General features: G+C 38.9%; 1 protein-coding gene across 12 annotated transcripts in view; it reads right to left on the bottom strand.

Annotated features, from left to right (window-relative positions):
* The window catches only part of THRB (thyroid hormone receptor beta), a 425,807-nt gene that overhangs the window by 151,867 nt on the left and 261,028 nt on the right, over positions 1–12,912 (bottom strand). For all 12 annotated transcript variants that reach the window (XM_074195699.1, XM_074195692.1, XM_074195696.1 and 9 more), the window contains one exon: positions 4,415–4,475. The gene's annotated coding sequence lies outside the window, so the exon portion shown is untranslated. The remainder of the gene's footprint in view (positions 1–4,414; positions 4,476–12,912) is intronic.

The following is a 12,912-nucleotide window of genomic DNA, read 5'->3' as shown; positions in this document are numbered from 1 at the left end:
CCTTTTGGGCTTGGTTGGCTAGATGGGTGCTAAGTGCATTGCCAACTCTAGAATTCTACAAAGATAGCATCTAGGGTAGTAGAATCCAGAGGATATAGGTTCAAAACCTATCCCTACCACTATCTGCCTGTGCTGTATGACCTTGGGCAATTCACCTCTCAGGCCCCCATGTAGGGGAGGGGGTTCCAGATCAGTGGTGTCACATAGAAATGAGGACCACTATTCCATAAATAAAGATCCTTTTGGGTTCCATATTGATTTATCGTTAAAATGCAATGTTTATTTCATTATACTCTGTTTTGGTCAAAAATTCTCGAACCATTTTAATATGGTTTGGCTGCAAGTTTGATACACGACCTCCAACGTCTCCTTTGAAAAATTATGATTTCATGGTCTGAGACCCAGGGCAAAAAGTGCACATGGAAAGTGAAAGCAAGGACTTTCATTCTCTGAGCCTGCCCCCAAATTCAACCAAGCAGAAAGGGATTGGGCTGTTTCTGACTGCAAATACCACTTTGGGGAAGCCAGGAAAATGGCTTTCACCACATTTTGTTTTGAACTGTTAGCAAGGCTAAGCATTAATGTAGTCTTAGACCAATCGTTTTCCATAACAAAGTACCAAAGTCCTAGAACTCTAAGGTTGTTGTTTTGAAGGGAAAAGAAAAAACCAGAGAGAAGCAGATCTACAAAGTTGGTTTCCATATCAAAGCCCAGAGCCCCTTTGCATTTGCTATGCAGCTTTCATAGCTTGAAGGAAGAAGTTTGGAGAAAAACAAACAGAAATGAGTTTAGTTATAGGTTTAGATAATTTTGTTTGTTTTTATTAAAGAAGGGCTGGATTTTTTACTTATACAAATGGATAATTAAATGGATACATCCAGAAGATTTTTGTCTAAGTTGGGAGGATCTCTAAGGGAGCAAATTTCATCAGGAAAGGGAAAAATAACTTCTTGGATGTTTTGTTGCTTTTGTAGTTCTCTGGTTTGGTTGCCTGGGTCATTCTGGGGGGGGAAAACCCAATGGATTTGGAGTTATTGGACCCCAGCTCTGCCACTTACTACCCATGAGACACTAAACAAATCACTTCTTAGGCCTCATTGCTCCTCACTTGGAAAAGAATGTGTTGGAATGTCAATTTGTGTTTATAAAATATTCAGAGGTGAGTTTTTTAGAAGTTTTGGAGACTGGGTCCTGAGTTTAGAGTCTGCTTCTGATGCTATTGCGTGACTGGGACAAGTCATACCCTACAACTACATGTGCCTCAGTATCCTCAGTTATAAAGTGAACTCAAATGTCCTTGAGGTCCCTTCCAGCTCTAAAGTAATACTCCGATATAGTCAAATATCCTGGCATCAGAGCAAAGATGCAGAGTGGACATCTTAATAGATTTAGGACTGGAAAAGAGCTTAGATGCCATTTATTTCACCCCCTTCTCCATTTTACAGATAAATAAGTGGCTTGTCCAAACTTGAACAGGTCTGTTTCTCTATCAGACTCTATCTGATGTGGAATTTGAACCCATGCTCTCTGAGTCCAGAGACAGATTATTTTAAGATCTTCTGACTGCTTGATATCTAATGGCTCTAAAATTCAGAGTAGCATGGACTTTTTGAAAACAAACAAAAAAAAAGAGTTGCAATTCTATATTCCAATTCTAACCATTACCATCTCTTTGGATGCAGTTAAATGACTTGCCCAGGATCACTCGTCTAGTAAGTGTCTGAGGCTGAACTTAAACAGCTGGGGCTGGAAGAAAAAGAATTTATATGATGACTTTATTATGTATTTAAAAGGAATAACAAGTTTCACATAATAGATTTGCAGTTTCATGTGCAATTGTCTTTTTTTCAATTATACCATGTTATGGAAATGTTTGTTTTATTCTATAAATTAAAAAAAATAAATTTAAAAATTGCTAACCTAGTTCTTCCCTAATTTTCTTCTTGTGGTGTTCCTCTTTCTCACCCCTTCCTCTTCCTCTTCCTCCATTTTTTTCTAAATGATTTACATTTTGGGCTAACTCTAGCTTCCTTCTTATCGCCAGTCTCTATCCATGCAAGAGATCTAACATCAGTAAGCAACATAACATATAAGGCAAAGCTCTGATGCTGAATTTTTCTCTGAATTTTTCATTTCCAACCTCAAAGAGAATGTTACCCTGATTGTTTTCTTACAGCTCCTCATGGTGCCAGTGGAAAGCATGATGGAGCCAGAGTCAGAGGGTCTGTGTTTGAAAAGTTCTATCACTGATAAAATGTGACCTAGGGCAAGTCGCTTAAAGTCAAATCCACATTTAGCAAGTGCCTACTGTATACAAGGCATTGTGCCAGGATAAAGAAAGGTAAAAGTAGTCCCTGCTCTTGAGGGGCTCACAGGACAATGCTTTCCTTTGTATAAATCAGATTATACACAGGTCAATTGAAGTACTTTCTCATGTGGAAGGGTCTAGATATTAGGAAAGACTTCCTGAGAAAATAGAATTTTAATTGAGATTTAAAGGAAGTCAGGGGGTAGAGATGAGGAGGAAGAGAATTCCGCTCATAAGGGACAGTTGGTTTAAAAAAAAAATCCAACCCTAAAGTCTTTTGGTCTCAGCTTCTGCATCTATAAAATAAGGGAGTCATGGGACTAAAGTTCAAATTCTGCCTCTATAATTTATTGCCTGTGTGTTCAGTTGTTTTTATTCAGGACTGATTCTTTATGACCCTATTTGGGGTTTTCGTTGAGGGTTTTCTTGGAATTGTTTCCATTTCCTTCTCCAGCTATTTTTACAAATGAGGAAAATGAGGCAAACAGGGTGAAATGAATTACTCAGTTATTAGATGTTTGAGGTTGGATTTGAACTCAGGATGATAAGTCTTCCTGATGCCAGGCCCAATGTTCTATCCACAGTGAAACCTAGCTTCAATGCCAGTGTGATCCCTGGCAAATCACCTTACCTGTCAAGGTCCCAACTTCCTCATTTGCAAAATGTGGGGTCTGGACAAGATGATCTGATCCAGCTCTACATCTACAAACTGATGAATACAAGCCTTAGCAAACTTCTGCAGCTGAGTCGGTGGAAACTCTCTTAGCCTGTTTTCTTCATTCCTTCTCACCCTTCTCACCTGCTCATAAAGCTTGTTAAAGTATTCTCAAATGCTTGTCATTTAAATACAAATTTCTTTCCCCTAACTGGTTTAAGCAAGAATACACAAACTGTTGTGTCCTTCACCATACAGCTAAACATAAGCACAGCTGCCAAGAGTTTTTATAAAGCATAAATCACCTGTGAACTGGGGAAAGCCTTGGAAATTCTAAAAGGTCTAGCTTTAAAGAAATTAAAAACAGTATTATTTTACACTATGGGCAGCAGCCAATAGCTTGTAGGTGTGGACAATGGTACCATGGCCAATGGTACTGATGGGGTCCCTAGATATGATGGGGATTGTACCCCTACCCTTCTTAAGTAGGTCTCTTAACTAGATACTGCTATCAAAGGTGATGTGATACCTATCCCAGTCAGAGGGAGGAGGCTTCTTATAGTTAAGAAATTTCATGCATTATGGTAAGCACAAGCATGGAGATGAAGTCAACAACATAATCTATGATAAATTAATCAATCAACAAATATTTATTAAATACTTAAGATGGGCTAAAGAACAAAATCATCTCTAATCTCAGGAAGCTTACCTTCTCCCTAGGAATGTAGGAGGAATAAGAAGCATTGAGCAATTCCTTAGCATGACCTACTAGTCTAGTCCCTTGGGTTATTGGGGATCAAGGGTTCAAGGTTTCTTATGAAAAAGATGAGAATGAAGAAAATTTGCCTTAAATTGATTTTAAGGCTCAATTTACATCGGCAACTGTCAAGATACATAGATTGAACCCCTCAAAGCTATATTCATAGCTCCCACATGAAGATCACTTCAGAAATGAAAAACTTAATTGGCAATCAGAATACAGATGTTAACATCCTCTAATCCTGGGGCAAAGACCCAGTTGTCCCACCCAGGTTACACCTTTGATGCCAGCTCTATGAAAGCTGACCCATCCTCAACTGGATACAATGGATATTTATCACATCCCATAGGCTTTGACTGGAAATTCCAATGAGGTGGGATCCCATAGCTCCCTCAGGAAAAAGTGAAGTGATTGCTAAGGCATCATTTAGTCCGATTCCACCTAGGTGACTTACTATTCTCACTGCATAACAAGGCATGTTTCTGTCCTCAGGAAGGCTCCATGATTTGGGACAGTGACTCACCCCATCTCTGGACATGGAAATCTGGCAACATTCACACAGTGATAGTACTTCATGATGAAAGCATTGGCTTGGCTGGTTTTCTCCACATGCATGTATGACCTGCTAGTCATCAAATAACTGGGACATGTAATGCAAGGGGGAGGGAAGATTAAAGGTCCAATAACTTACCAAGATTATCTCCAAGAATGAGAGGCAACATTGCTACCGAGGTCAACGAGGGCAGGCGTTCCTACAGGAAATGAAAGGCAAACACTGCCCATTAGAATGAGGAAGTGTAAGTAGTTGATGTCAACTGTCCCTGATGATTGGGACATTAACCTTAATGCAATAATAATAATAATAATAATAATAATGATAACGACTAGCATTTGCAAAGCCCATCACATGCATTATCTCATCTGATTCTCCTAAGAACATAATAAACTTATTATGATCTCCATTTTACCAGTGAGGAAACGAAGAGGCTACGTCATTCATTCACAGCTAGTGTCTGAAGTGGTCTTTTGACACCATTCCCATGATCCATCAACAACCTCTATATCCAGAAGAATGCTTACTGGGTTTAATGTATATTGTATGGGAAGAAATGTGAATTCACTAATAAATCATTGAAGTATTAAAATTTGCACCCTAAAAATTGTTGTTTAATCTTTTCAGTCATATCCAATTCTTTGTGACCCCACCCCCTTTGGGATTTTCTTGGCAAAGATACTAGAGTAGTTTTGCCATTTTTTTCTTCAACTCATGTTATGGATGAGAAAACTGAAACCAACAGGGTACAATGATTTGCCTGGGATCACACAGTTAGTACATGTCTGAAGACATATCTGAACTCAGGAGGATGAGTCTTCCTGACTCCAGATCTAATGCTCTATCTACTACACCACTTAGTTGCCTCCAAGTAGAGGTTGCATACCCAAATACTATTAGTTCATTCTTTATTTTGATTGTCAATTTTCTTTCTCTCAGACATATTAAGAAAGTGGGTCGTATTAGAAACAACACTAAGGTGAGAGTGTTGCTGATACTCACTACTTATCTTGGGCAGGTCATTTTACCTAAGAATAGAACCTCAATTTCTTTCTTTGTAAAATAAGGACATATACCTGCAGCATTTTCCTTTTTTTGTTTCTTTTTTTTTAAAGGACCAGATCCATGATTCATAGGGAGTTTTGGGAGATAGCCTACCTTTTCCAATGCAGATCACACGTTCTCTGGCATTTATGTGTTCACCCCTCTAGGGCACTGAAATGTAAAGTGATTCCCCCCATGATCCCACAGCTTAGTATGTGTCAGAAGGACTTGAAGCAGAGTTTCCTGACACCATCATTTCTCAATCCACTAGCCTGCAGTAAAGTTCAAATCAGGTCATCTCTATAAAAGGCTTTGAAATCTTTTAAAAAAAAGTTAATTTTTAAAACATTTTTCAACATTTGAAATTTTTTAAAGCATGATTTAAATGCCAGTTATCTTATATCTAATGCTCCCCTCGCCTCCCAGGGCTTCTCATGTCTCCCTCTAGCAGCTCTCAAAAGCGTGAATAACGTGTCTTGTATTACATCACGAGCTCATGATAACGTGGTGAAAGTTTAATAAAGCCAGCCCCATCTGCTACTGGAAACAGAAGCTGTTCATCACATCCCATATGCTTTGGACTTAAAAGTCCAATGAGGTGGGATCCAACAGTAATGTGAAAGCTGGAGGTGAGAGGAGAACCTGGGGTTCCAAGCATTCCTCTCAATAGGGAAGAGCAAGTCCGTGGCTTCTAATGTGATTGAGAAATATGAGTCACTTAAACTTTGGTGGTCTTTCTTGGACATGGCTTTTCCCTCCTGCTCTGATAAATTTGCAATCATTTTTATTTACTACTATGGGCAGCTAGGTGGACAAAACTCCAGTCAGAAAGATTCATCTTCCTGAGTTCAAATCTAACCTCAGACACTTACTAACTGTGTGACCCTGGGCAAGTTGCTATACCCTGTTGGTCTCAGTTTCCCCATCTGTAAAAGGAGCTGCAGAATGAAATGGCAAACCATTCCAGTAAGTTTGCCAAGAAAACACCAAATGGAATCATGGAGAGTCAGTGACAAGAGAAATGATTAAACACCAACATCAGAATAAAAATTTTCATGCTTATGCAGAGAGAACACAGCAACAAAATGGAAGTGGATTTGTCACTGCTCAACTTACTGCAAAAAATGAAGTGAGAGGGAAAGTCTGAATTGGGAAAATTCAAGGGGGGAAATGGGAGTGGGACAGAATTCAATCTAATTATCCAAATAAACACCAAGCAGTTCCCAGCAGTTACTGAATCAAATCAGTCAGCATGCTTGGGTGCTAACATTATGAGGATCTATCTATAATGGCATTACTCAGACCAGCATGTAATTAGATCTACTCAAACCCTGCCAGTCAAGGCTTAAGGGAGAGTTGGTGGCATCTGGACAATTCTCCCAAAGCCCTAAAATGAAATGCATCCCCAATACTATCTGATGATAGGCCAGTCTGACAGATGCTGGAGATTGGATTCAGTTTGTTGCTTGGGTGACTGAAGGACCCTGACTTAGGCCTCAGGAGAACTGAGATCTGGCTTAACAAACTCCAAACGTGTGGGACTATAAACAAGTTGCTTAATCTTTCTAGATCTCATTTTCCCTAGCTAAATCATAGTGATTATAAAAGTGATGGGAAGGGTAATCTATAGGACGACTAACTCTATGACCTCAAATGAGAACCTTTAGGAATTCACAGAATCATGGATTTCAAACTGGAAGAGATGAAAGAGATTATCTGGCTAATGGAGAGGGTGGCTCAGTGGAGAATTTGGGTTTGAATAGAATGCCCTTTACTACCTGTGCAAGGAGCAAGTGACTCAGTTTCTTCAGCTGCAAAAATACTCCAACCTCAAAGGAACCTTTCATTCTATATCTAGGTTCCTATGATCTCTCCCTCAGTTTCTTCAACTGTAAAAAATGAAGTACTTGGACAAGATAAGCTCTATAATTGCTTCTAGTTCTAAATTTTGGCAGCAAAAATTATTTTGTCAGATTTTTTTTCCTTTGGTGTGAGTAGGGCCGAAGTAACATGGAGTCATTGGCTATCTGAAGGCCATTGGCAAAGGGAAATAATGAGGACAGAAAGTAGAGGTTAAGAAGACTGAAGACAGATGGATTCTATTGCTTTCACTTTTTTTCCCTGAGGCTTGCCTTACTCCTGGTTCTATCTATAAACATTCTTCCCAGTGGGGTCTACATGCCATTGTCCATCTCTGGTAGTTGGGATCCAGTGACAGAGAAGGATCTTCTTTCCTCATCTGTTCAAAAATGAAATCAGTTTTTTCCTGAGACATTCCGAATCTGGGCCTGAAAGCATTTTGATTATGAAAATGCCAAATAGGGCCTACCTAGCATTCTTTCTCTTTCTTGGCCAATCCCAGGAGATTAGCAGCTCTGGAAATTGGAAAAATAAAAAGATGCCAGGGAAGGAAAGGTTTTTGACCTCTTTGGAATTTCACAGGCCCCAAACAGATAGGCATGAAGTCCGAGGACATCCAAGAGTGCTGCTAAATTTAAAAGATACGATGTCCATCTGAACCAACACGGCCGTGTACAGTTACAGAGGGCTTTTCAGAAGCTCTCAGACTCATGCCCTTTGAAAAGCAGCTCTCTAAAAGGGGAAAGGTGAACATGAGATTACCTATTTGCCTCAATGGTAATGATGACGGTAATAATAATAACAAATATCTATAAGGATTTTTACTCTATTATCTCTTTTGCTTCCCCTAGAACCCTATGAACCCCAAGGACCTATTATTAAGCCTATTTATAAATGAAACTGAAGGTTAGATGACTTGCCCAGGGTCACGCAGCTAACAAGCATCTATGAAAGGATTTGAACTCAGGTCTTCTTGATTTCCAAGTCCATTGCTCTCTCCACTGTGCCACCAACAGGGGGAGTAGTGAGGAAACAGTGGATTTCAGTGCCATGCTATATGGGAGAAATACCCACAAAGCTTGTTAGGTAATGTGTGTGCCATAAATGAAGATATTCAAGTGAAAGATATAACTTTGAAATATATGAGATCAAAGTCCTGTTTGTTGAACACCTTCACTGTGTGGGGTACTATGTTTATAAACAAAGATTTCTCTTTGTTTTTAACTGATATTTCATTTGTATTGTATTTGTATTTATCTGTATTGTGACTCAATTTGTAGTTCTCAATTTATATACTATTATATAGTATATAGTATATAGTATATATTATATACTATTATATACAATTTATATACTAATTAGAGGAAAGAACTGAACCTCGAGTCTGGGAACCTATGGAAGATTGGGGTTCAAATCCTACCATGAACCACAACTCAGTGGGTCAATGATATCTGTAGTAATGATCTCCCTGGGCTCACAGGATAATAGATTTAGGACTGGAAGAAATCTTGAAGTCTTGATTTCACAGTTCCCATTTTTCAGATGGGGAACCTGAGGTCTGGAAGACTTTGTATAGTATGTCTTGGATCACATAAATAGTGAATTGGGATTTGATCTCAGCTTTTCCTAATCTACCTCCTAGACCACTCTTCTGCCATTAGTTGTTAGTGAAACTCAAAGGAAGTACTCAAATAAAATCCCATATCAATGTCAGTAATTTTTTATCATTGTTATATCTTGTGGAAAAATTCTTGGTCCTAAAAAATGCTGTCATTCTGCCTGGGTCATACTTCATTTCAAAGATCACTCCAGTGACTTCATGCAAGGCACTGTCTAGTGTTTTTCTGGTGTTTGGTCTACCCACACCCTCTCCCCAACCCCCCTGTGACCAAACACATAGGTCTGGAGCGAGGATGGCCTGGATGAAGGGTGGAGACTATTTTAAGCAAGCTGGCAAACCCACTGGTTCTCAACTAAAGCAAATCAGTCCCAGAGCCCTTCTTTTTCAGTTTCTTTCCAGTTTTAGTCTTGGCTACATGTATCCTTCTTGGGAGCTGAGTCAAATCCCCAGACCATACACCAAGGATCTCCAGATGTGTCTTTCATTTCAAATACTCAAGTGCTACCTTCTTGATTGGATAATAGTCTTCCTTATTGGATTATTCTGTGCTTTGAACCCTTCATGAATGTTCAAGGACCCCCCCCCCCCCCCCCCCCCCCCGGCAGTGTTTTGTACTATTTGTTTTAAAGAGTCTAGGAATCAAATATAGCTTGGATGATCCAACTTCTGACATCACCATACAGACATTGTTTTTATCCATGTCACATTTTCAGACTCAAGCAAATATAAATTGGGAATACAAGCAATCAATTTCCTTCAAAGTCAAGTAGAAAGAATGGAATGCCAACTTTGACATGAAGCTTTTCTTGATCCTTCCTAGCTGTTAATTCCACCCCTATTGCTCTCCAAATTACCATGGGTATAATTTTGTACTATGGAATGTTGAACTTGGTCTACCAATCTTGGAGATATGGGATCGGAGTTAAAATTCTGACTGCCTGTTTAGCCTTGGGCAAGTCACTGAATCTCTACGGATCTGTTTCCTCAAGCATGAAATGAGAGGGTCGAATTGGGTGATTTCCATGGATCTTTTCACCTCTAAATCTATGATTCTATGTAGGCAGTCCTAATGAATGAATATTTTTTAGATGAAGTTCTCTAGGATGACCATAAATCTCCCCTATGTAAATTAATTTCTTCTTGTGGCCTCCTCTGCAAGGACCTCCAGTAAACCCTCCTTCCCTATTTGTTTTGTTTTGGTGTTTTTTGGGTACAGATCTTTAATTTCACTGCAATTAGTAACTCCCATTGATGTAACTCTTTCCTGCCAACACAGGATTGAATCTGCTCTGCATCTTAGTCTTAGAATTGCCTGTGGGCAATGAGAGATTTATATACTTGTCCAGAGACACACAGTTGATAAGCGTCAGAGGCAGTATTTGAGTTTGGGTCTTCTGGAATCTGAGGCCAAGTCTCTTCTATTCACTATGTCACCCTGTTTGTCATCCTCCGTATTACTTCACTTACTATAACTGAAGAGAATTACTAAGTCATCTCATAATTTTTCAAGATGAATTGCTAAGGCATAGAAGGTAGAACGAGACCTAAGTTAAAATCTTGATCAGCTGTGTGACCCTAGATAAGTCACTTAACTTGTTTTGCTTTAGTTTCCTCATCTTTAAAATGGGGAGCATTTTAGCTCCCAGGATTGTGTGAGGATCACATGAGTTAACATATGTAAAGTCCTTTGCAACCTATAAAGATGAGTTATTATTGTCATTAGTATCCAGTTTAATTAATTCTGAAACCTTATTTTTTCTCTTCCATTCATTATTTTAATTATTTTCCTTATTCTCCTCTGGGACTTTTCTGTACCTCTAGTCTTGATTTTTCCATAATATTCTTTTTCAGTAGAATTGAAGGAGACCTCAGCGGTCATCCTGTCCAACCCTTTTATTTTACCCATGAAGAAACTGGGGCCCAGAACATCCACTGGAAAAAAAGCCTACTCCCAGGTAATAGGTATGGGAGCCAGGATTGCAGTCTCACACTCTCCATCCTGTGTACTTCCTTTGAACTCCCTACCATATTTTGCTAGTATTATTTAGCTCTGCCTTCAATAAATAAATAAATAAATAAAGACTCTAAGGATAGCCTATGCTGTGGACAGGATAACACTAAAAATGCTTCAATGGATAGAGCATTGGGCTTGGAGTCAGGAAGAGTCATCCTTCTGAGCTCAAATCTGGCCTTAGGTATCAGATGTGTGATCCTGGACAACTCATTTCATCCTGTTTGCCTCAGTTTCCTCATCTGTAAAACGAACTGGAGAAGGGAAAGGCAAACCACTTCAGTGTCTTTGCCAAGAAAATCTGAGTGGGATCACAAAGAGGCAAACACAATGAATAGCAACAACAGATCAGAGCTGTGGCAAACTTCTAATCTTGACTTGAGGACCTCTGATACCCTTTATAAGAACTAATGATACAGGCTACAATAAGAGACTGTTTATCTTAACTTGCTTCATATGCATTTCAAAGTGAGTCCTGTTTCTAGGTACAAGGCCATAAGATCAGGTTAATTTCTGAACCTAGAAAAACAAGGTAACCATGAACACCTGAGTCTGTGATTTCTGCTTTGTGGGAAACCCTTCCACCTATGCAGATTTCAACCCTTTCTCTTCACCTGTACAGATCTCAATGGGTTATGATTTAGAAGAAAAGTTATAGAGTATCTTCTGAGACATACAGGGATTTGGTGAAGAGGTTGTCCATAGACAGGAAGAGCCTCACATTGGATTTGAACTCAGTTCTTCTGACTCCAAGTATTACAATCTGTCCCACATGGCATATAAGTTAAATATACACCCAAACACACACTGAATATAGGTATGTATATGAATATACTACATGAATATATGGTGATAATCTACAGATGTATAACTTTATTTATATGAAGCTTTCTCTAACATAACACACATATGCATATATTTATGTATGTGCACCTAACCTTTGCATGCTATAAATCACATTTCTTTGTTATTCTTAAGTCCTTCAATCATGTCTGATGCTCCATAACCCCCATTGGCAGTTTACTTGGCAGAAATACTGGAATGGGGGTGGCTAGGTGGCGCAGTGGATAGCACACCAGCCCTGGAGTCAGCAGGACCTGAGTTCAAATCCAGCCTCAGACACTTAATAATTACCCTACCTGTGTGGCCTTGGGCAACCCATTTAATCCCATTGCCTTGCCAAAAAAAAAAAAGAAATCCTGGAGTGGTTTTTCCTTTTTCTTTTCCAACTCATTTTTTCAGATGAGGAACTGAGGCAAATAGGATTAATAGGATTAAATGACTTGCCCAAGGCCACACAGTAAGTATCTAAGGCCAGATATGAACTCAAATCCTTCTTACTCTAGGCCCAGCATTTCAGGCCTTAGTTCTATATTAGATGATAATTCTTTCCTGCTAGTCCAGAAAGACTTCTTCAGTCTTTAAAGAAACTTTGAGATTTTCTTTAGGGCAGGGATTATGGTTTATCCAACTTTGTCATTCTCAGAACATTGCACAGTGCCTCTTACAAAGGAAGTGAAAATGCTGAATTGATTGAATTGTGTATAAACACTGGTGTTTTGATATCATTACAGTAGAGGAATGGTGAATAATGGAATGAAAAATCAATGGAAAAGACCACAGGGCTCATATTTGGAAATTTGGATGAATCCTTACAGAGACTAAAGCTTTTAAAATAGGCAGTTTATTTCTAATGATTAATAGCTACAGATGTGAGAAAATATCCATTGTAGTATTTTTTTGTTGGTTTGCTCTGTTGTATAACAAATATGACATAGTTGCTCGTCTTCATTCTGGGTTCATTTATGTAATTTTTTGGAGATTTTTAAACTGATTTTATTTAGAATGGTTTTATTGGGAGTGCTAATTGAAAAAAAAAAGGATTAGCTTGGTGGCACAGTGCTAAGTGCCGAGCCTGGGATCAGGAGTTCAAGTTTGATTTCAGAAACATTTTAACTGTATGATCTTGGGCAAGTCACTTAACCCTTTTTACTTCAGTTTTCTCATCTGTAAAATCAACTGGAGAAGGCAAACTCTTCTAGTATCTTAACTTAGAAAACCCCCCAAAAGTGTCATGAATGAAAAATGACTAAATTATAA

This window comes from Macrotis lagotis, chromosome 7 (assembly GCF_037893015.1).
Source record: "Macrotis lagotis isolate mMagLag1 chromosome 7, bilby.v1.9.chrom.fasta, whole genome shotgun sequence".
NCBI lineage: Eukaryota > Metazoa > Chordata > Mammalia > Peramelemorphia > Peramelidae > Macrotis > Macrotis lagotis.
Note: the sequence above shows the minus strand (reverse complement) of the source record. Positions and strands in the feature narration are given on the sequence as shown.